General features: G+C 46.9%; 1 protein-coding gene across 3 annotated transcripts in view; it reads left to right on the top strand.

The window, feature by feature from the left end:
* The first annotated feature begins 12102 nt into the window (after positions 1-12102).
* ZNF185 (zinc finger protein 185 with LIM domain) overlaps positions 12103-20823 on the top strand; it is a 239807-nt gene continuing 231086 nt past the window's right edge. For all 3 annotated transcript variants that reach the window (XM_068250904.1, XM_068250902.1, XM_068250901.1), the window contains exon 1: positions 12103-12219. The gene's annotated coding sequence lies outside the window, so the exon portion shown is untranslated. The remainder of the gene's footprint in view (positions 12220-20823) is intronic.

The following is a 20823-nucleotide window of genomic DNA, read 5'->3' as shown; positions in this document are numbered from 1 at the left end:
GCTGAGGTCTTAGCGTACTTCAGGTGTGAATATTAAATAGTGGTCATTCAGGAGCACTGTCCATACATTGCATAGCATTGTCTGTAAGGTATATCAAACATGGGAAAGCAAAATGCTAAGGTTATTGTGAAAGTTCATAAATCACAGACAATAAGTGTACATATCTTATTGCATGTGGTGCGCATTACACTCACTGCCAGCAACAGTAAAGTAAACCTGTCTTGACAGGAATATGGAGTTTGTCCTTTTCTATATATAAAGTGTTTTTCTCACATTCCACTTGTTGAATGTAAAGAGGTATGTTTGCAACATTGTTATTAGAGCTGCTATTGGCAGATTACCTTTGCCTGCAGTTTTTATTTAGCGGGTACAATGTAGAAAGGAGTTTAAGATCTGGCACTCATATGCTTCAACTGGGGATATGTTAAAGTCTTGTTTCGAAGGGTGCTTTGCCTCCCATAAAACTTGTAATCACCACACCTTTTAATTTTGTTTCAGACAAACTTCAATAGGGCATACAGGAAACGTTATGTACTGTGCAGCAAGTAGTTTTGTGCAGGGCACCAGGACATATACAGTACGTGTAAAAAGGAGTACTGTGCACCCGTAACATAAACAGTTCCCAAAAAGATTTATTCCGTTCCTTTAGACATACATAATCAGCCTTGACATACTTCAAAGAGAGGTGCCAAACCTGTGTGTGCCGACGTTGCGGTGGTGTGGAGGGGAGAGGTGACCAGGGGAAAATCCGGACGGCACTACAGCCGTTTCTCGCCGCTTGGGCGCTTGCTCACATGCGTGTCCGTATGGGGATGACGCCGGAGAGCTTCCTGTATAGGACCTACAGTCCCCGCCTCCGGCGCCACCCCATTGGTTTGGAGTTGTGACAGGGAAAGGTCGGGGGTGAGGGGGCGGGATTCCGTCGTTATGCGGAAAAGAAAGTGAATCAGTGTTGCACATCCAAATAGCGCTATGCAGTGCATCTAGAAGGGGCAGAACGCCCCAATCGTGACGTGAACAGTGTTTACATCTCCTATTGGATAAATTTACCATCATACACATCATCACAAACATAGTTGTACCATAACCTATTCAAATTGTCAAAAAATAAATAAAAATAAAAAAGGCATGTCGCCGTGCTCTGTGCAAATAAGCATCTATATACACCATTAGCCTATGTGTATGTCATAAAGCTCACCTGTTTCATCCCTGCATTGTAAAAAATTATCACTTTATTTCATCCAATAAAACCCTTAAAGGGGACCCCCGAACCTGAAGAAAAAACCCTCATTAAAAACCTGGAAGAGCTGGGCGGGACTCTGGAGACCATATACTTTGTGGGTTATATTTAACCCCATCTCTAACGTACCCTTATGAACAAAGGAGGAGGAGGGGAAGAACAATCTCATAATTACATTTATGGGGATATTTCTAAAAGAGAAAAGGTGAACTCACACACCCCATTATTGTGGGGACATCCTCTGTCCCTGCAAACTCTAGAAGTTAATCAGTAAAAAGGGGGGGAGAGAGGAGAGCGGGAGTGGAAAGAGAAGAAGAAGAAAGGAAGGGAGGGGCATTGTCCCCCGTCATTTCATGGGGCATCACCTTGCAAACCCATCCCACCTGTTGTGCATAGGGGGAGGACTTTATTAGTCCTTGGTATAAGGGGGTGCGTTGCGTACCCTACATCCTCTAGCTCACCCAGGAGTGGATAGGTTCACCCCCATAGTCGGATGCTCGCATGGTGCAGCCCACGGGACCCCAGTTGCAGGACATTACGTAGTTACGTAGTTTTTATTTAGCACAAGTTCATTCCTGAGTGTGTTGCAGTCAGTGATTAGAACAAGCCGGCAATGGCGAATACACACCATGCAATTTTCACTTCAGATGCCATTTCCGATAAAGAAAATGATCGGCTCTGGGAAAAAAAAATATACAGCTTTCTGATTGCCAGCAACCGATCCTAAGTTTAAAATTGATCAGTTTCTCGATCAAAAGACCAACCATGCTGAAAAATATGGAAACCATGACGATTGTTCCATGTGTATGTCCTTTCGATTCATTTTCGATCGATATTGAATTCAAAATCTGACCTTTTTTTTTGCATACGTTTACAATAGCTTTCTTCTGTATCCAGTCGTTGTCAGATTTGAATATCGATCTGATCAGTCATTTGAATAGGAGCTGAAGTGAAAATTGCATGGTGTGTACCAGGCTTAAGAGCAATGATAACACATATCATCCATGGCCAAATCCTTCCACCATCCAGGGAAATATCAGCTGTGATGCATGCTGGGAGATGTAGTCCACTGTACTCATATCTCCTGGCATGCATCGAGGCATGTGTGCACATGTGACCACCGCTGGGAATTACAAATGCCGGCAGAAGCTGCTTGAGAAGATAGAGGATCCGGGCCGGGGGGCTGCCAGAGGAGGAGCACCCTGTAAGTAAGTAATGCTCCTCCTAACCCCTGCACTCTTAACAGCACACCTCTTTATGAACTTCCCGTATGGGAAGGTTCATTTTTTTTTTTAAGTTAAAAAAGCTGCTTAGTACACCTTAAGGTTAATAGACATAAGGTGCATACGCAAGCAGCAAGTTTGTCACCCTAAGGGATCGAGATTTGATTCTTTAGCTGACAGTTCAGGGATGAGTGCTGTACAGCCACATCGCCAGGCTACAGCCAAGGGATGCAATCTCTGGCAGTGGAGGCGGAGAGGGAATACGGGTGCTGCACCCAGCAGACTGGAGTCCGATGGGTGGGGTGAGTAAGGAGAGGCACGGTGTATATGCCCACTCACCCGAGATAATTTACCACACCGGATCTTTCTTTTTTTTTGATCGATGAGATGCAAATATTTCCAAATGTATGTACATTTTTTATGCAAATATATGCAGCTTGAAAATGGACCAATGAAGTACCACCCAGGTTGAAATTGATTGGTCCATTTTCAAGCTGCACATATTTGCATAAAAATGACATGCATATGCATAAACTCTGAAATATTTGCACCTCATTGATCATATCTACCAGTTAGCTGTGATTTGGTTGACCAATGATCCTGTGTCTGTTGCCAAGCTGTTATTGTTATATTACTGTGCATTAGGAGATCTTATTCCTCTCCCGCTCCTCTACATAAGAGTGAACATAAATGCTCAGCTAAGCTCCTTGGATTGTCCTTTCTGCAGCCAGCCTCTATCTAACGTCTGTATACATACAAAGGTGAGTACAGTTACCTGGCTGCCACCTCTAGTGCTTTGTAATGATTGCCACTACTCACCCTGTTCAGTCCATATACCGAGGGGGAAGGAGGGAGGGCCTTGCGGCCTAGTGTGCTGCAGCACAGCTCAAAAACAAACCGTTTTAACCTGTAAATAGTTTGTATAATTTTCTGTGTTCACATTCCTTAATTGTTCATATTAAATGTTATGTTTCTAATTAAACAATTTGTTAAAATAACTCCATGTTTTATATTGTGTATGTTTGTTTTATTGTATTTGGTTACATTGCAAATTTTGCTTATTTGCACACTTGAATGTGGCTAGTTTTCCTTAAAGGGAACCCAAGGTGAGAGGGACATGGAGTCTGATATGTTTATTCCTTTTTAAACCGTGCGCATTGACTTGCTGTCCTGCTGATTCGCTGCCTCTAAAGCCCAATCTACACGATATGATTCTTTATACGATTCGATTACAATTCTATTCACGATCCGATTAAATCCGACATGTCCGATCAGGATTCAATTCGATTTGCCATTGTTTTGCAATGGACATGTTGGATTTAATCGGATCGTAAATATAATCGTAATCGAATCATATAAAGAATCGTGTCGTGTAGATTGGGCTTTATACATATAGCCATGGATCCGGAACAACCATACAGATCACATGTCTATGACAAATCTGATAAGATTAGCTTCATGCTTGATTCAGTTGTGATTTAGACCCTACTGACCAGAAAGATCAGCAGGACTGTTGGGGCCCGTTTCCACTATACCTAGGCAAATTAGTGTAGAAAAAAAGCTTGCGAATTTGCGTGTTTGTGGGTGGTTTTTTTTCATGCAATTTCACATGTGTAAGCGTTTTTTTTGTTGGTTTTTTTTTCAATTGTCCTGTGAACATTCATTACTATTGACATCCGCACGCAAAAACACGTACGCATAAACGCCTGTGGGGAAGCGAATTGCTCCTGTAATGGAAACCAGGGCCAGGCAGAGGTGAAAGAGGCTCCAGCCTCAGGGCGCAGTGTAGGAGGGGACGCACAACTCGCTCAGCTATCATTCCCCTACTGTGTTTGAAGCAGAAATAAGAAAAGGGGATACATGGCAGTGACTACAAGCCATATACCTAGAGATTAAGGTGTTGGGGGTCCTGGGGTGCCTCTTAGTCTAATCAGTGTGTGATGGAGGGCAACGTTATAGACGAATCCAATGCAATGTTTTAGACGCAGCGGCGCTAAACGCTGTCATTTCTCGCTTATTTCCCTTGCTCATCATAGGTAGCTACATGTGCCCCTTAGTATTAGGTAGCCAGAAGTCCCCACAAGAGGGGTAGCTAAAGGAACCTCAGTATTAAGCAGCTAGAGGGGCCCCTGACTGAATTAAGATCTTGTCAGCAGGGGCGTAACTAGACTTCCCTGCCCCCCCCCCCCCCTCAAAAAAGGGTTGCGTCCTCTATTGTTACGCCCATGCTTGTCAGTGGAATACCAAGAGCAGGGTGAGTAACCTCTAATTTACACTCTCATCAAAATATATTATTAGTATTTATATAGCGCTGACCTCTTACGCAGCGCTGTACAGAGTATATTGTCACTTAACTGTCCCTCACAGGGGCTCACAATCTAATCCCTACCACAGTCCTATGTATGTACTGTGTAGTGTATGTATCATAGTCTAGGGCCAATTTAGGGGGAAGCCAACTAACTTATCTGTATGTTTTTGGGATGTGGGAGGAAACCAGAGTGTCCGGAGGAAACCCACACAGACATGCGGAGAACATACAAACTTGCAGATGCTGCCCTGGCTGGAATTTGAACCCGAAATCCAGAATCAGAATCAGAATCAGAATCAGAATCAGAATCAGAATCAGATTTATTTCGCCAAGTGCAGCAGTTGCCACACTCGGAATTGTTTGTGGTACACATCGGCATAAGACATAGTAGTGCAAAGCATGCAATGACAGACATAGAACAATAAAACAACATAGTGCAAGCAAAACATGTGCAGACAAGAGTCTTTAGGGTATTGTAGTGCAAAAACTGCGTGCGGAACCACGGAAAAGTACATATTTAATTAGGCCTGGGTCGCAGGTGTTCTATTTAGTTTTTCTGTGTGTGTGACTTGAGTTCAGAAGGCACACTGCTTGGGGGAAAAAGGAGTTCCTGTGCCTGGAGGTTTTGGTGGAAATAGCTCTGAAACGATGGTCCGAGCGCATGCGGTTGAAAAAGCGGCCACCGGGGTGGTGCGGGTCATTCGTGATCCTGTATGCCCTTGTTTTCAATCTGGATGCGTGGAGGAGGTCCAGAGGTGGCAGGGGTGACCCAATGATTCTTTCCGCTGCCTTGATTACTCTTTGAAGTCTGTACCTGTCGCTCGTGGTGGCACCCCCATACCACACGATGATAGATGAGCACAGGATTGACTCGATGGTGGCAGTGTAGAAGCTTGATAACAGTTCCTGCGGCATGCCAAACTTCCTGAGTTGTCTTAGGAAGAACAGCCGTTGCTGCGCCTTCTTTTGGCATTTGGTGGTGTTTTCACTCCATCTCAAGTCGTTGGTGATGGTAGTGCCCAGAAACCGAACACTTGATACTCTGGTGACTTCAGTGCCTTCGATGAGTACCGGGCTGAGTGGGGGGGGGCGTTTCCTGAAATCGATAACCAGCTCGACTGTCTTTGCAGCGTTTAGGACAAGCATGTTGTCCTTGCACCAGCTGCAGATTCGCTCAATCTCACTGCGGTAGGTGCGTTCGTCCCCCTCACTGATGAGACCAAGGATGGTGGTGTCGTCCGCAAATTTAATTACCTTAACGCAGTCCGCGGTTGAGGTGCATCTGTTCGTGTACAGGGAAAACAGTATCGGAGACAGTACACAGCCTTGGGGGGCGCCAGTATTTGTGGTCCTCGTTTGGGAGAGGCAGCTACCAAGTCTGACCTGTTGCGTCCTGTTTGTGAGGAAGTCCTTGATCCATGTGCAGAGATTACCCTCAAGCCCAAGTTGCGCTAAGTTGTTATACAGGATGTTCGGGCAGATCGTATTGAAAGCAGAGCTAAAGTCCAGGAAGAGGATCCTGGCGTAGGTGTTGGGTCTGTCCAGATGTTCCATAGTGTATGCCAGACTGATGTTGATGGCATCCTCTACGGACCTGTTTGCCCTGTATGCAAATTGAAGTGGGTCTAGGAGGGCGTTGGTGGAGTTTTTCAGATGGGTGAGGACTATTTTTTCAAGGATCTTCATGACTGTTGAGGTAAGGGCCACGGGTCTGTAGTTGTTGAGATCCGTGACCCCTGGTTTTTTGGGGAGTGGGATGATGGTGGACCTTTTAAGGCAGGAGGGTACTTTGCCAGCCGACAGGGAATTCTGAAAAATGGAGGTCAGCACCGGGGCTAGCTGGCTAGCGCAGGATCTTAGGCACATGGATGACACGCCGTCTGGGCCAGAGGCTTTCCTAGGATTAAGTTTCCGGAGGTGCCTGAGTACGTCTGTCGCCTGGACCACAGCTGGTTCTGGGAGGGCATCACCAGTCCTAGGAGGGGTGAGTATGGGGGGTGCCCAGTGGTTGGTCCTCAGATCTCCTACCCGGGTTGGTTGATGTTCGAACCTGCAGTAGAATTCGTTGAGTTTTTCTGCTAGCTCGAGGCTCGGGGGTGCATGATGGGGAGAAGACTTGAAGTTTGTGGCTGCCCTAAGACCTTGCCAGACCTCCCGTGTGTTGTTTGAGCGTAGGCGGAGCCCCAGCTTGTTGGAGTATTCCCTCTTTGCTGCACTCAGTTCACGCTTGAGGGTGTATCTGGCTGCCTTGAATTCCTCTGGTGTCCCGGACTTGTGCGCTTCTTCCTTGATTTTTCGGAGCCGGCGTAACTTGCCGTTAAACCAGGGCTTGTTGTTGGGATAGGCCCTGAAGGTTTTTGTGGGGATGCACAGCTCCTCGCAGAAGCTGATGTAGGAGATGACGTTCTCTGTCCATTCTTCCAGGCAGGCTGTCTCAAGGGTGGCCCAGTCCGTGCAGTCAAAGCACGCCTGCAGTTGTAGCTTAGCTTCTTCTGTCCACTTTCTCACAGTCCTGAGGACTGGCTTGGATGATTCAAGGTGCCTTCTGTAGGTTGGAATTAGATGGATTAGGCAGTGGTCAGAGTTGCCCAGGGGAGCCTGGCGAATAGGTTTATACGCCTTCTTGAGGACCGTGTAGCAATGGTCCAGGGTGTTCTGATTCCTGGTGGGGCAAGTAATGTGTTGTTTGTAGCGAGGCATCTCCGTGTGGAGGTTCGCGCTGTTGAAGTCCCCGCAGACGATGAAGAGGGAGTCCGGGAGGGATGTCTCCCACCTCGAGATGGTGTCGCTGATTGTACGCTGGGCGATCTTGGTGTTGGCACTGGGGGGGATGTATACTCCTACAAGGACGTAGGAGGAGAATTCTCTTGGTGAATATTGGGGTTTGCAATTTATGAGTAGGAACTCAATGTCAGGTGAGCAGTGACTGTCCATAATGGAAGTGTTTGTGCACCAGGTGGCCTTGATATAGAAGCAGATGCCACCCCCCCTCTGTTTTCCGGGGAGTGCGCTGTCACGGTCTGCGCGGAAGAGGTTGAAGCCGGGTAGTTGGAGGGAGTTGTCCGGGATGGTGTCGTTCAGCCACGTTTCAGTGAAGCAAAGGACTGGGGTGTTAGTGCCCATTGAACGATTGCGTCCTAGCAGTATGAGCAGTTCGTCAAGCTTGTTTGGGAGGGAGCAGACATTAGCCAGGAGAATGGCTGGGATGGGTGAACGCAGGCCTTTTCTTTTAAGCTTCGCTTGGACTCCTGCTCTCTTTCCCCTGGGGCGGTATCTTCTGCTGGCCCACCTGGCCCTTCTGGTAAGTAGCCCGATGTGTGCCCAGACTGTGTCCCGCAGGGATGCATGGGACTCCGCGCTGCAGGCCTCCCATAGCAGGAGTTCCTCTCTGGTGTGCGTGGTGATGCCCGTCGTGCATGGGGAGTGCGGCGGCTTCAGAGCCATGGAGCTGCTATGGAATATGCAGGGGGGCAGGTGCAGGTAACAGGCAGTAACAGTCAAGCAGTCGCTGTGGCAGAAAAGTAGTTTGTAAAAGTGCAGGTAACCGGCCTTAACAGACAAGCGGTCTCTGCGGCAGGCAGTATGAAGCAGGACCAGCAAAGTGCACAGAGCAGATGGATAGGGCAGGACTAGCAAGGTGTGCAGAGCAGATGAGGCAAGAGAGCACCAGTAGCAGGTAGAGATGGGAAGTTCGGATCTTTTCAATGATCCGGATGATTCGAATCGGATCATTGAAGAGATCCGGATCTTTGATCCGAATCTCGGATCATTTTACTACTGGAAGCATTTGGGGGTGAAATGAACAGCAGGACAGGTCTGTGGACAGGAGAAGGGGAGGGAGTGGACACACAGAGAAGGGGAGAAGATGGACAGAGGGCAGGGAGTGGACAGAGAAGGGAGGAGGGACGAGCAGAGAGCAGAAATGTTTGCACGTAATACCCACATGCTGAAGTCATATGCTTTACATATATTTCACCTATATGTTCATCTGTACACTTTGAAAGAAAAGGTCGCACAGTGAAAGAAAGCATTCCCAGAAGTAAAGTGCAGCTGTTTAGTGCCCAGTGCAGGAGGATTATATTGCCTTTCAATCACACTGTCTGCAAAGTTACTGAGCTGTGCTGAGCCAAAAGCTTCCAATGTGATCACTGTGCACAACTACGGAACAGACAGCCTATAATGGGCAGCACGTTATAGCCAGTATGTGTGCTCTACACATATCTGGCAGTGGCACCCATGTCCCCTCTCTCTCATCTACCTGTCTCCCTGCAAGGCTGGCTCCCATCCAACAGAGCGATCCCTGCTTCCAGGACCCCGCTGCCCGCTGAGAGGGGGCGTGTCGCTCCTGGCCCCGCCCCTTTTGCGATCCGAATCGTTCATTTTGATGATTCGGATGATCGACTCATAAAATAGATTCGGATCAAAGATCCGAATCGTTCATGATCCGGACAACACTAGTAGCAGGCAGGGTAGCAGGCAGATAGCAGGCAATACACTTTGTGGCAGGCAGCTGGATACACAGGTCCGGCACGGAGATCCAGTGTACAGGAAGGGCAAACAAGGATGCTAAGGCACAGAGATCAGGTGTGCAGGCAGGGCGAGCATGGGTGCAGGCAAGGATGCAAGGGTGGCAGATGAACTTGCTTACCGGAGTAGATTGAGCCCTTCCCGGTGTGTAGCAGAGACGGAGAAGGTGGCAGCGGAGACTCTCTGGCGAAGATGGGTGGCCAAGCAGGGCCTCGGGACTGCAGGGACAGCGCAGCGGTGACGCTCCAGCCGGGTGGATGCCAGAGGCCACGTGGGTGGCCGAGCAGCCGGACCTCCGGGATGCGGGGACAGCGGCGGCAGTGTTCCTCCTCCTGCTGCAGGGACAGGGGTGGCGCAGTGTTCCTCCTCCTGTCGCAGGGACAGCGCTGATCCTCTGGATGGATGGATGCCGGGGGCCACGTGGGAGCCGAGCGGCCGGACCTCCGGGCTGCGGGAACAGCGGCAGCAGTGTTCCTCCTCCTGCCGTAGGGACAGGGGTAGCGCTGATCCTCCGGATGGATGGAAGCCGGAGGCCGCGTGGGAGCCGAGCAGAGCAGTGTGCAGAGCAGATGAGGGTGGCGCTGATCCTCCAGATGGATGCTGGAGGCCACGTGGGAGCCGCTCAGCCGGACCTCGGGGCTGCGGGGACACAGCGGGGATGGATGCCACGTGGGAGGCCGGGCAGCAGGACCTCAGGCTTGGCGGAGGCCCCTCTGAAGGTGCTGGAGGGGCAGCGGTGATCCACCTCCAGCTGCGAGATAAGGCGGCGCTGGTCCTCCGACGGGAACCGGGATGGATGCCACGTGGGTGGCCTAGCCGCAGGACCTCCGGGGCAGCGTGTTCTCCTCCTCTGTTTGGCTGTTGCGGAGGCTCCTCCGAGTGCCGGAGGGCCTGGAGCAGGGCAACTGAGCGGGTCCACGGCAGAACGAGGGTGCTTGAGCAGGTTAGATTACACTACACAAGACTAACAAATAAAAACAAAAAGAAACAAAAAGAAAGGGATGCTAACACTATTTACACTAAACTATGCTGGGAGCCGATGTGACCGAGGCTGCACACGTGGGCGCCATCTTCTGTAACCAGCGGTGCAAGGCGAGAGCTCTAACCACTACGCCACTGTGCTGCCCAAAGATAAATGATTAAGGAATTGGTTGAAGATCTTTTAACAAATATATATATATTCTAGCTGGTGGCACGTGCTATGCTGCGTGGGCAGGTGTGCTTGCACCATCTCTCTTTAGGCAAGGTGTGCACCATCTTGCTGCATGCATGCCTTTGCCATCCAATCAGGGTAGGCAGGAGGGTGGAAGGACATACAGACGCCTACATTAAATAAGGGGGCAAGGAAAATATGGCACAGGGGGAAGCTGAAATTTCAAAAAATAGTTTATAACATTATTTATTTTTTTAAGTTCTCCATCTTTAGCTCCATTAGAACAATAAATATGTTAAAATAGCAGTATTAAACAGGCACGGGGTAAAAACGAATTTTCAAAATATCCTTTTTAACTATGTTTTTTCATGAATATCTCAGACTAATAAATATGGTAAAATAAAGGTATTAAAGGGGCACCGGGTGAAAAACACTAGTAAATATTACTGATATTTTACTACAACTAAACCTAGCCCTACACTCACACACAACCCTCCCACCTTCGATGCTTAACCCTAAAACCCACCTTCCTGACATGTAACCCCTCCTTCCTGACGCCTAATCCTAAGACCCCCACTTTCCTGACACCTTACCCTAAAACCCTCCATTCTGGCACCTAACCCTAAACCCCCCTTCCTTATGCCTAACCCTAAGACCCCCCCCCCCTTCTGATGTTTAACCTTACAACCCCCTTTCTCCTCTGCAATGGAAACAATACGTTTTTCTAAAGCAATACATTTCATAACAATAATTTTCAAACTGATAATTCTCAAAATGAAAATTTTCAGGTGGACGGGCCTGGCACCCGCTATTATCGGGCGTCCAAATTTCTGCTTTGGCGCCCAATAGCCGACATTTTGCATTAGCGCCTATGGGGTACCCAAATGGTCCATTTGCCGCAGGGGCCCACATTTCCTGCTTCCCCTACAGGCACAACAGTGGCCAGATTTGGAAATTATTTTTAATTGTTTATATACGGTATATCTCAAAGGGTAATCAAGGAGATTTTACCCCCAACATGCAACATGAGATACTTCACAATTAATTACTTTCATAACGAGGCTATAATTTTGGTGACAAATTCTGCCTTGAGTCATGGGTGGAGATGAGTGGGCATTGTATGTAAACAAAGCCTGCCGGGCACTGTGGGCACTGGGCCTCCAATGCCTGTGGGTGCTATTTTAGCTCAAATTATGACAAATCTTCAAACCTATCAGAAGAACATTTATCAAGATAATTGAACAGAGGCTGAAGTGTGTTTTTTTTAGCTGATAGCGCCTAAAAAAAACACCATGGGCCTGCTTTTCATTCCTGAAAGCTGTAAAACGGGTTTGTGGGAAAATCTATAGGTGACAGTTAGAGGACAATCAAACGATAACTTAGTTCAACCTAACCATGGAAGAGTATTGACAAAATATAGGGCGGTAGGTGTGTGTTTCCAGGACACCAGGCCCGTGATGACGCCTTTAGTGAGAATTTGAAGAATGTAGCAGTTATGCCCACTTAGAAACGGAGAGAGACAAGGACAGAGGAATTTGTAGGACAAACCTGTTTGGTGCCCTAAAGGGCACATCACATTCAGCTCCGCCCAGGCTTGGCTGGGCTTGGCTATTTTTTCCTCTCAGTACAGCAGCAATTTCAGGCAGAGCCTGCACAGGTACAACTGAGTCACATTTTGCTGACAGCTCTGCAGGTAACACAGACACACCTGTATTTGGGAAGACCTGCTCTGAAGTCAAAGACAGGAACTACTCCCAGCAAAGCACAGGTACGGCTTTCTGCTTCTATCGGTTTACCTTGCATGGTCTTGTTTATAGACAATTTGACATTGTTCTATGTATTTCATCTTTCTGCCAATAGATAGCCTTTATATCATGGCTAATGCATCCTTTATTGGACTATTCATGATCCCGGAACAAATAATTGTGACGTCTGTTTTGTGATCGGTTTATGACACCTCAATGATTTTCAAGTGATTGTACGAGTCTGTTTGGGGTTTTTTGTGTGTAGATATTGCTGAGGTTGGCTTGCACTTTAAGTGGTCATTTTTATTTATTTTTATGGTTCTCAAAAGTGATTGTAGTGAATGACTTCCAGCAATTCAAAAAATAATTTCAGCCAATACCTGACTTTTATTCAAACAACGGATGATGATACTTTTTGATGATGTTAATATATTTATTGTTGTTGTTATTATTATTATTATTGTGCATTCCTATTGCACTGACATTTTTTCCGCAGCACATTATGGGGTACACCAAAGGACTATTGTCACTAACTGACCCTCAGAAAGCCTTATAATCTAATGTTCCTACCACAGCCAGGGCTATTTCTAGACAAAGTTATCTAACCTACCAGTATGTTTGTGGAACCCGGGTAGAAACACATAAATATGGGGAGAACATTCCAGAGTGAAGGGCAGTAGTGCCCTGGCTAGAAATCATACCTGAGACTAGTGCTGCAAGGCTAGAATACTAACTACTGAGCTACTCATTGTTCTTTATTTATAAAACAGTGATCTATGATCCAACACTGTACAATAAATAACGCTGAGATGGTCTTTGCATATGTTCCGGTACGTATTTGTTGTTTGGTAAAATAGTTTGAGTTGTCCAAGCCGTGCTGCTGTGCTCCAGAATACATGTCCTGTATAAGTCTGTGTTCCGGAGAATGGACATTTTTTGTTTGTAGTTTGCTCATCGCTAATCGGACTGTGAACGGCTCTTATTTTATAAATGGGAGCCATTCATACTCATCACGTCAAGTAAATGGACCACACTTCTGGGCAGTCTGCGATAATCCCGGGCGGGCGGATGCGTTCACCCATATAGCCTATGAGGGAGTGCATCTGTCCTGGGCTCCAGCTGGACCACGGCGGACCATCGGAGCGGACTCTACACTGTCTGCTCCCGCTGGCCACAGGTGGGAACAGAGCCTCAGTGTCTGGGATAAACATATCCCCTATATCTTCTGAGGGTAATACCATGTAAAGGTCTGAGCACATTGTCACGTTGCTGAGTGGATCTCAGGGTGCCATACACAGGAACATCAGACATCAGTGAATAGATGGCGCACATATGCACAGTGCAGCAGTGGTACTGCTCTGCTGCATGCGTTTTGAGCGCAATGCAGAGCTGTCCCATCTAGTATATTTGAATATGGGCAGCTCTGTAACAGAGCTGGGCAGGTGTCATGCACTTAAAGGGAACCTAAACTGAGAAGGATATGTATTTTTCCTTTTAAAATAATACTAGTTGCCTGACTCTCCTGCTGATCCTGTGTCTCTAATACATTTAACCACAGCCCCCCAACAAGCATGTAGATCAGGTGCTCTGACTTGAAGTCAAACTTGATTTTGCTGCATGCTTGTTTCAGGTGTGTGATTCAGCCACTACCTGCAGCCAAAGAGATCAGCAGGACTGCCGGGCAACCGGTATTGTTTAAAAGGAAACATCCATATCCCTCTCAGTTAAGGTTCCCTTTAAGTAAAGTGCTCAGCCACCTGCATTGCAGAACAATGTGATGGTGTGCCCAGTAGTAGCACAGAAAGTGGCACAACGTATGGCTTGTAAAGTGTCCTGCAGGGAATATGGTTTGATGAGACTACCCAAAAGTGCTAAATGTCCTCTCTGGCTGTGTTACAAAGGAGTATGCTAAAGATCTTAGTAAGTTACAGTTGAGATGGAAGAAAATGAAGCTTTTTCTAGCGTACCAGGGAAATTCTAACACCAGAAATCCTGATGCAACCTAGAGCCTAGTACACACATCCAATTTTGATTGGCCAATGACTGACCACTTTTGCCACCTCCTCTTTAACTACACAATCTGCTCATACTGTTCAAAATCTGTGCAATTGTGATCACAATTTTGCATTGCGATTTGCAGTGAGTCAGTCATGAGTGTGCTTTTCGATTCTCATTTCCAGTGAATGGGAATTGCATCGCTATCACCCGGAAAATGCTGCATGCATCGCGTTTGTTATTGGCGCAAATCCCAATCGCTCTACAAGCGCTGCAGTGTGAGCTGGCGATCAGCAAAGCACTGCTAGAAAGTGCCCAAGTGTGAACGGGGCCTAACAACCATTAACCAGTCAGATTTCATAAAGCTAGACCCCTGAAAAGATGGGCAGTTTTAAAACGTGAAACGTTTTAAAAAGTGAAAGCGAAACGTATTGGCTGAATAACACACCTGAAACAAGAATGCAGAGAATCCAGTCTGACTTCAGTCAGAGCACCTGATCTGCATGCTTGTTCAGGGGCTATGGCTGAAAGTATTGGAAACACAGGATAAGCAGGAGAGCTGGGCAACTGGTATTATTTTAAAGGGGAACTGAAGAGAGAGGTATATGGAGGCTGTCATGTCTATTTCCTTTTAGACAATATCAGTTGCCTGGCAGCCCTGCTGATCCTCTGCCTCTAATACTATTAGCCATAGCCCCTGAACAAGCATGCAGCAGATCAGGTGTTTCAGTGGTTCAGACTTATAAGTCTGATCTGACAAGACTAGCTGCATGCTTGTTTCTGGTTTTAATCAGATACTACTGCAGAGAAATAGACCAGCAGGGCTGCCAGGCAACTGGTATTGATTAAAAGGAAATACACATGACAGCCTCCATATACCTCTCTCTTCAGTTCCCCTTTAAAAGGAAAAATCCATATCCTTCTCAGTTTTAGGTTCCCTTTAAAGGATAACTAAAGCGATATGGATATGGAGGCTGCCATAGTTATTTTTAGTAATTAGTAGTTTAGTAATTCCAGTTGCCTGGCAGCCTTGCTGATCCTTTGCCTCTAATACTTTTAGCCATAGACCCTGAACAAGCATGCAACAGTGTTTCTGACATTGTCAGCTCTGATAAAATTAGCTGCATGCTTGTTTCTGGTGTGATTCAGACACCACTGCAGCCAAATAGATCAGCAGGGCTGCCAGGCACCTGGTATTGTTGAAAAGGAAATAAATATGGCAACCTCCATATTCTTTTCACTTCAGGGCCCATTTCTACTGGCCACCGCGCGTGGCTGCGAGACGCGGGGGTGGCACTTCCTGATCAGCGGGAACGCTGACGAATCCCAAAAGCCTTGGCATGCTTGGCTATGGGATTCTCAGCCTCCCGCACGGAAACTGACGGTAATGTCGGCCGAATCGTTAAGGTAAGTTTCCTATGGCAGAGTTTCCCAGCGCGGTTCGCCTGCGGGGAAACTCTGAATTCGGCCCGGTTTCCGCAGTAGTGGAAACGGGCCCTTAGTTGTCTTTTAACCCTCCTGGCGGTGTAATGAATTCTGCCAGGAGGCAGCGCAGCAGTTTTTTTTTTGTTTTTTTAAATCATGTAGCGAGCTGCTCAGCGGCATCCCCCCGCCCGCTTCGATCGCCTTCGGCGATTTCCGATCAGGAAATCCTGACGACGGGGCGGGATGACGTCAGCGATGTCGTGACGTCATTGTCAGTCCCGATCCACCCCTCAGCGCTGCCTGGCACTGATTGGCCAGGCAGCACGCGGGGTCTGGGGGGGGGGCGGGGCGGCGCGACGGATAGCGGCGATCGAGCGCGGGGCGGTGGCGATCAGTGTGCTGACGCAGCTAGCAAAGTGCTAGCTGCGTGCAGCAAAAAAAAAAAAAAAAATTAAGCAAATCGGCCCAGCAGGGCCTGAGAAAACCTCCTGCGCGGCTTACCCCGAACTTACCGCCAGGAAGGTTAAACAACATTTGAGACATTATCTTGATGTCTAACCCAAGTGCTGCACTGTCATATACCATGCATTCTTTCTTGTCTTGCTCATTGGCACCTGAATACCTGTAGTTCCTTGTTGAGTAATTTCCATTTCCGGAGAACCTTAAGTATTTTTATGACTCCTGTAACCATTATGGTAAATTGAAAGTAATGGGTTCTCTCTTTACGATGGACAGTATTTAAATACAATTCCTTTGTTGCACGAATCATGCATCCACTGGATTATATTGTATGCCTAGTAGTCACTTCTCACACTAGATGTAATTACTTGTTATGGTAGTGTTGTTTTGTTGAAACACGAGTAGGTTTCAGTTGTTTATTGCCCTGTATATCAGGCTTGCAAACTCACAACTCCATTGTGTTTTGGCATAGAAACAAGATAAGATCTAAATGAGAGACCTCAATATGTAGACTGTTGCTGTGTAAATTTACATAGGGTCTTTATTAAGTGACTATAGACATGGGCTTGTCTCTTATGCTGGGCTTACACGGTTCGTTTTTGAGCCAGATAGATGGCTCGATAGATAATTTCCGACAATGTCCGATCTCCCGTTTGATTGTTTCGCCGCTCGATTTGTGATAGAAGTGAATGGAAAAAGACAAGAAAAACGAGCGAAAGATAAGAGAATCGACTACAGAATCGAGTGGCAAAACGATTGAATGGGAGAATCGAGTGGCAGAAACAAACCGTGTATGCTCAGCATTAGGGCCCATTTCCACTAGTGATTAGGATGCGAGGCGATCACCGCATCCCTCCGCAGGTACCTCTGGTTGTCTTTCGTACAACCGAATGCAGCGTCGTGCAGCTTCCCATCGGCGGCTATGGGGACTCAGATGCGTGCTGCGGAAAACTGCAGCATGCTATCCATAATTTCCCCCACGTCGCATCGCGCCGGATCGCGTAGGTAAATTCACCTCAATGGAAACTACTCCATTAACGTGAATTGGTTGCAGTTTCCTTGCGTTGCAATGCGGAAAGTTTTCTGCATAGCAATGCGTCTAGTGGAAATGCGCCCTAAAGGTGGCTTTACCTCTGCAGACTTGTCGGGGGATCAACCATCACAGTCGATAATTCTTATCAAATCTGATGAAAAACTGCTGCCAAAAGCATGCCCGATCGTCAATTTTTTTTTTATTTTAGGGCTGAAATTGGTCACATGTATCGATTGGGCATGCTGGAGAATCTCAGGCCAACATGCATGGTCAGGTGCGCGGCGGTAACAGCGTGCGATAATCACAAACAAGACAGAAACCTGTGGTTGCTGTCCCGCCCCCTGGTGTCTGTGCAGTTATACTTTACCTGTCCCCATCTGTGTCTTTGTTGTACTCGTGGTTGCTGGCGTTACAGCATGTGGGCTGTTTGTGTGACGTAACACATGCGCCCAACATGCCGTAATGCTGGCTACCATGTTGGAGCGTAAATGCGGAAGTACAATGAAGACAGGGACAGACGGCAGACAGGTAAAGTATAACTGCACAGGCACCAGAGGGGGAGGGGGCAAGGGACGACAAAAAAACATTAGGGGGACATTGGCTAGGTCCAGCGAAGCAGCGTCACAAGCCCGATTCTTGAAAATTTTATGCTGAAAAAGTTCGTGAATCAGCCAACAGCTCTCTCTTAGAGAGCCAACAGCTCTCTCTATGAGAGCCAACAGCTCTCTCTATGAGAGCCAACAGCTCTCTCTATGAGAGCCAACAGCTCTCTCTATGATCAGATTTGGCCAACAGCTCTCTCTATGATCAGATTTGGCCAACAGCTCTCTCTATGATCAGATTTGATCTGAGACAGATGTCTCTTGGTCTATCAGCCGCCAAAATTGCTAGGTGTATGGACACCTTAAGGCCCTATTTACACTTAATGCATTGTGTTGAGTTGTTAAGAGGTTGTTAAGAGCGACATTTATTTTATTTCACGTTTTGTATGAGGCTTGAAGAACACTTGTAATGGGAGGTGTAAAAGATAGATACTTACAAATACCACAGTATTTGGAAGCCTCTGGATGGTCCAGAGGCTTCCCGGATCCTCGTTGAGGCCACCATTCCAGCGCAGGATCCCCGCAGGATCCCGGTTCTCTTCTAGCCCTGCTTCTAACCGTGTATAAGTGCATCCAAACTAGGCATGCGCTAGTAAGGTCCATGCATGCCCAGTAGAACAAAGTCATTCATGCTTGCCTTTTTTCCCCATGTGCACGAGTGCTTAGTTCTACTGGGCATGCTCGAGCCTTAACCTCATGGCAGTAGTAAGGCCACAAAAACCTATTTAGCAAAGTGTCAAATAGGTTTAGAGGAACCTTGCTCTGGAATAGTGGGCTCCTTTTGCGATTTTTTTTTTTCTCTACAGACATGCTTTAAAGTGAACCTGAGATGAAAGGCATCTCAGGTTCTATACTTACCTGTAGCTTCCTTAAGTCCCCTTGAACCTGCTCAGTCCTTCGCCGTCTCTCCGCCCCCCCCCCCCCCAGTATGGCCGATGGGGGAGCTAGCTGGGCCACGCATGCTCGATGAAGCGCGACTCGGACAGGTTTTCGGCCCGTATTGTGGGGAACAGAGCTGTGCGGGGAGGCTGTGCCGATCGCTGGAACCAGGCTGGATTATGTATAAGCAGCTGGATCCTGGGCAATCAGGGGGTTGTGCACACTTATACTAGCTAGCCTAATGCTAGTAACATCTTATTCATCCATAGAAACTAATAGTTTTATAGCAGGGGACTCCTGAGCTTTATGCTGCTCAGGAGGTTAAGGAAGCCCCAGGTAAGTATGGTACCTGAAATTTCTTTCACCTCAGGTACACTTTAAGGGAACTAGCAGACTCAAGCGATGAGAAAAAAATGATCCTGACATGCAAAGGGATGTCAATCTACTGTCATTAGGACTGAGGTCCTTACACATTATAAATGTGTGAGGACCTCAGTTCTTGGGTCTGACAGAATGGGATTGATGGGACCAAGTAGAACACATTTCTCCATTTTTCAGTTCATCTTAAACACTGGCATGGATATGGCCCTCGAGGACTGGAGTTAGTCACCTGTGATTTAGCCAATCAAAGCTTTTTTTCTAATACTTAATGCTTAATGGCTTGACTGATTCTCTGCTTCCGATAGTTATTTAGTCACTGACCCAGAACAATTATGCAGACTGTAACTGGCTGCATATTTCTTCCCGATGTGTGACTTGGAAGCCACTGAAGCTTGACATCCAGGCAACCAACATACTTTACAAAGACATAAAAATGGCAGCCTCCATATTCACCAGGTCGCCTGTAAGAGTTATGTGCTTGTGAAATTCATTATTATTTAATGAAGGGTCAGAATTCTTCACGTGTTGATACATTTTGAGCAGCTCGTGCACTGGCAAATATTTAATTAAATCTGTGAAGACATTTAATTCATTACCTACAAGCAGGAGTAGCTAGTTATTATTGCACTTGCTCATAGTGCATACTGCCCAATCATTTGAGATTAAAAAATACCTATAAATCCAGCTACTTATTGTATGCTCTGTGGGTGGGTATGTCAGCAGGGCTCCAGGATGGCGAGTGTGGGCACGCTGGGCAGGGGAAGAGAAGGGGGAGAGATGAAGACCGAACTTGGCAGAAAATGGGCAGGTGAGCTGGATTTGCAGGTTCAGGCAGAGTTTAGGACACCCCCATTTTTGTGCCTGTAGCCTCCCGAGATGTAACTCTGGCCCTGGCTACCAGTATTGTCATAAATAAAAGAGTTCCTGGTAATTCTGCCCCTTACTTTTTTTTTAGTACTCCCTGTGTATATATGTCCAAGCTGAGCAGTTTGAGCACAAGCTAGGAGAGATGGGTTTCTGCCCCTCCCATCCATGTAGAGAACATGTTGAGCTGTTTTGTTTCCTAGGTGGGCTAAAGCAGAAAGTGATCCAAGCAAAGCAGTGCCTTAAACCTCTATCTCCTGATCGAACTGATCACATGCTTCTCTATGAGTTCTGCTACATGTGATCCACTCTATAAATGAGTAGGGATGATGAATGAGATGCAGATATTTCTGAATTAATGCGACTTTATGCACATTTTTATGCAAATATATGCAGCTTGAAAATGGACCAATCAATTTAAACCTGGGTTGGACTTGATTGGTCCATTTTCAAGCTGCATATTTTTGCATAAAAAAATTGCATACATTTACATAAACTTATAAATATTTGCATCTCATTGATCATCCCTACAAATGAGGTCCATTTTGTTATTCCGCCTCTATAGAGCTGGCTTTCTATTAAAAAAAGAACCCAAGGTGAACATCAGGCAAAACAGATATACTTGCCTAGGATAAGGGACTCTGGATCCTCCAGAGGCTTCCTAAAACCTCCTCCTGACCAACACAGCTGCCTGGGACCCTCCTGAAGATCACAACCATGCTCATGCACAGTAGCATGGAGCTGCTTGTGCACTTTGGCTTACTGCTGCAGTGGTTTCAGTTTACTGCACTGGTGCAGCCTTGCAGGTGCAGTACAGCCACACTCTTGCATAACGAGCAGCACAGTCACGATCAGAAATCCAACAGGCTCTTGTCAGATTTCATTAGGAGCATGTGCCAATGGTGGTGGCCAGGAGGATGTTGAAAGGCTCTGGAAGATCCAGATGCACTCTTCTTAGGTAAGTATCTCATATTTTTACCATAAGTTTG

This window comes from Hyperolius riggenbachi, chromosome 8 (genome assembly GCF_040937935.1).
Source record: "Hyperolius riggenbachi isolate aHypRig1 chromosome 8, aHypRig1.pri, whole genome shotgun sequence".
In the NCBI taxonomy this organism is placed as follows: domain Eukaryota; kingdom Metazoa; phylum Chordata; class Amphibia; order Anura; family Hyperoliidae; genus Hyperolius; species Hyperolius riggenbachi.
The sequence above is the reverse complement of the archived record's forward strand: the minus strand, read 5'-3'. Positions and strand labels throughout refer to the sequence as shown.